Genomic DNA, 3,376 nt, shown 5'->3' with positions numbered 1-3,376 from the left:
CATTTTCAGTCTCAATGCCCCATCAGGTTCATCTCTGTGTTTTGTGTGTTTTGTTTTATTTTTGTCTTTTTGCGTTTTCCAAGGCCACACCTGCAGCATATTTAGTTTCCCAGGGTAGGGGTCTAATTGGAGCTGTAGCCACCAGCCTACACCACAGCAATGAGGGATCTGAGCTGCATCTGCAATCTACACCACAGCTCACGGCAATGCCAGATCCTTAACACACCAATCGAGCCCAGGGATTGAACCCACCAAAACCTCATGGTTCCTAGATGGATTCGTTTCCGCTGAGTCACAATGGGAACTCCCATCTCTGTGTTTTTAAGAGCTATCATTGCCTGTGCCCCACCCCCATAGATTCTGTCAGTGACTCTTTAGCAGGGCCCAGATCAATTATACCTTAATGAAGTAGCCCAGGTTGTTCTATCCTGAGGCCTGGGTAAAGACTGTAAGCCTCCCAGATTCATTTCTAAGTACCTAGTACCAGGTCTGGTCTATGGACAAGTCTGCTTTAGGTAGATCTGACTGTGGGAGGGTCAGTCTACCTCACATCCCCAGTGGAGTGTGTAAGTGTCTAGGAGACAAGTGCCTCCAAAGGTTAAGGGAGGAGAAACTCACATGAATGACAAAAAGGAACGTTGTATGTGCACAGATTTTCCCAGGCTCCCATAAGCAGTAGAAGAAGAGTCAGAACACATAGACACTTACTAGCCATGGGGAAGCCTTTTCTCTCACTCTGACTGCCACGGAAGATTACTGGAGCAGAGACCCTTAAAGAGAATTTAGAAGCATGATATGAGTGGGGCAGGAGATGTACATTTGTGGCAGCAAAAGACATCAACCTAGGCTTCTCAAAATAATTTCTATTGTAGCAGAGCTTCCCAAACAACATTGTAAAGCCTAGCTTCCTCCTTCACCTTTGGACATCCACACCTGTGCTATCTGCTTCATTCATTCCCACCTACCTGGGTGTATGACTGTTATCTCCTTTGCTTCACATCCTATAGGGCTCTTTGCTCAAAAAAGGGACCATATTCAGCTTAGAGAAAGCAAGACCTGTGATTAAATAAAGGAACATGACTCATCCCAGGTATTTTACAATTTCCAAAACAGTACTGTGCTCAGTAGAGAAAAAAGGACACTATAATAGAAACTTATTTCACCTAATGGTATATCCTGACAGCACCCCTTTTTTGGGGCTGCACTGAGGCATATGAATGTTCCCAGGCTAGGGGTCGAATTGGAGCTGTAGCTGCCAGCTTACACCACAGCCACAGCCACTCAGGATCTGAGCCACGTCTGAGACCTACACTGCAGCTCACGGCAATGCTGGTTCCTTAACCCACTGAGCAAGGTCAGGGATTAAACCTGTGTCCTCATGGATGCTAATCAGATTCATTTCTGCTGAGCCACGAGGGGAACTCCGTGACAACCCCTTTAAAATACTTAGGAATCATTTCTAATTTGCAGATCCTTAAATCTACTTTCAAGCACTTTTCTATAAAAATTAAGGAATAGATATCTGATTTTTAGATGTGGGCAACAGTATTTTGTTTCATTTATGAATATCCAGAATTATCACTGATCTAGAGTGAAAAATACAGATCAACTCAAGAAATGAGGACAAGATGAACAATCTTGAAGATTTACTTTGCATCAACAAACCCCCATTTCCTTGAAATGATTTCATTTCTCCTTTGTGCTAATTATATGTTATATCGTTTTAAAGATACTTGAACATTTACTATGGGACTCTTGTTTTCTTTTCCTGAAGATACAAAAAATAATAAAGAAGAGAGAGTGGAATAATAAAGAAACTTACAGAACATTTGCTAACAAAAGCCTGTATTCCCACTGAACAAGGGGCGAGCCATCATTGTCCAGAGCACTCTACAAGGAAAGGGAAATGAAGTAGATGGAGTTTTCAGATTAAATGCGATGGTTTATGTATTTCTCTCTCTAAATCCCTCTAAGATCCTATTAATAATAATTGGAAAAGTATTAGCTCTTCAGTTGAGGAGTCTGGCAGATGGCCCCCAAACCAAGTAAACAGAATTAACATCAGCTGTATTGGGACAAATTGCTATCAGCTGCCCCATGCAAGGACTCATTATCATTGCTGAGATAGTTTTGCAAAAAACCCTAAACCCAAAAAACAGTATAATCATGAGAACAGGATTAAGCACATTTAAACCCCGCAGAACATTCATATCCTATACTCCTGTGTATTTTAAATAATAAATCTCTCCTTGAGGCAACTGAGAGCTCTGTTCCTTTTTCAAAAGTTTGAGTCATTCTGGGCCATAGAGTCATCTGCTTTACTGATGCATTTTCATAGTCCTTGTCTACACAGACTAATGCTGCATCCAGATAGGGCCTAGGTATTACTTTTTCCTCCTTCCTCACTGATATCCCAGGACCCAGTCCACAATGAGTGGGAATCTTGTGTATCCACATATCCCCAAGTTGATCTGACAAAAAGGGAACACTTTCAACATCTGCACATCAGTAATTCACAGTGGGTATTCTTCATGCTGTGGGGGAGCCTGGGTGGAAAGAATGGAGAGAAGGCGCCTGGCTATAAGAGAGGAATATCCTAAAGCTCTAACCATGACTATCAACAGGAAAATAATGTAGTTGAAAACAGACTTGTTAGGCAGGACCACCAGAAGCAGGGAAGTAAAGGTTTGCAAGTTCTAAATACTCAGGGTTTCCACCAGAAATGGGCACAAGAGTACTGACCCAGGTCACCACCCTTACCTGAGAACCCGCCGTTTCTTCCTCTTCCTCCGCCATGTCTAGGTCTCTTTCTCAGGCAATATTATGTAGAGAAATCACACCTGTACATCTTTGAAGGCATCAGCACAGCCCCTTTGCTTGCTACCCCCACACTTGGAGGCAGAAAGAACCTTGCAATGCAGAAAGGCCAGGATCCCCATCCTTTATCACATCCCAGTTTCAGAAAAGAAATGAGCTCCGACACCAAACGTGAGCGCGCCAAAGCTGAGTTCCGAGACCAAAAAGTGATTTTTCCCTGCCCTGTTTTCACAGGTCTTTCCATCCCACAGTCAATCACTAATTCTTCTCCAGCCGTGGGGAATATGTGTTGCACAGACCTGACCCTCCCACACAGACTCTATTTCCTTTCCTTGACTGAAGGTTGGATTCACCTCTCACACCACAAGAATATCTGAGAATGCTCTTTCTTAACACTGATTTCACCTGGAATTGCCCAAGGAATGTGATTAAAACAAATTTATTTGTAATCTATATAAATTGGGTTAACCTGAAAATACATTGTATGTCAAGTATACTTCATTTAAACAAAATGTGCTCTCACCCAGGCCAATAGACCCACTCTGTGAGGGAGGTCACA

General features: G+C 42.7%; 1 long non-coding RNA gene across 1 annotated transcript; it reads right to left on the bottom strand.

Annotated features, from left to right (window-relative positions):
• Positions 252-3,164, bottom strand: LOC106509044. Its single transcript, XR_001306251.2, has 4 exons — positions 2,761-3,164; positions 1,823-1,890; positions 966-1,056; positions 252-770 (listed from the first exon to the last, which is right to left on the bottom strand). It is a non-coding gene; the product is annotated as an uncharacterized LOC106509044 (long non-coding RNA).

This window comes from Sus scrofa, chromosome 1, assembly GCF_000003025.6.
Source record: "Sus scrofa isolate TJ Tabasco breed Duroc chromosome 1, Sscrofa11.1, whole genome shotgun sequence".
Classification (NCBI taxonomy): Eukaryota; Metazoa; Chordata; class Mammalia; order Artiodactyla; family Suidae; genus Sus; species Sus scrofa.
Note: the sequence above shows the minus strand (reverse complement) of the source record. Positions and strands in the feature narration are given on the sequence as shown.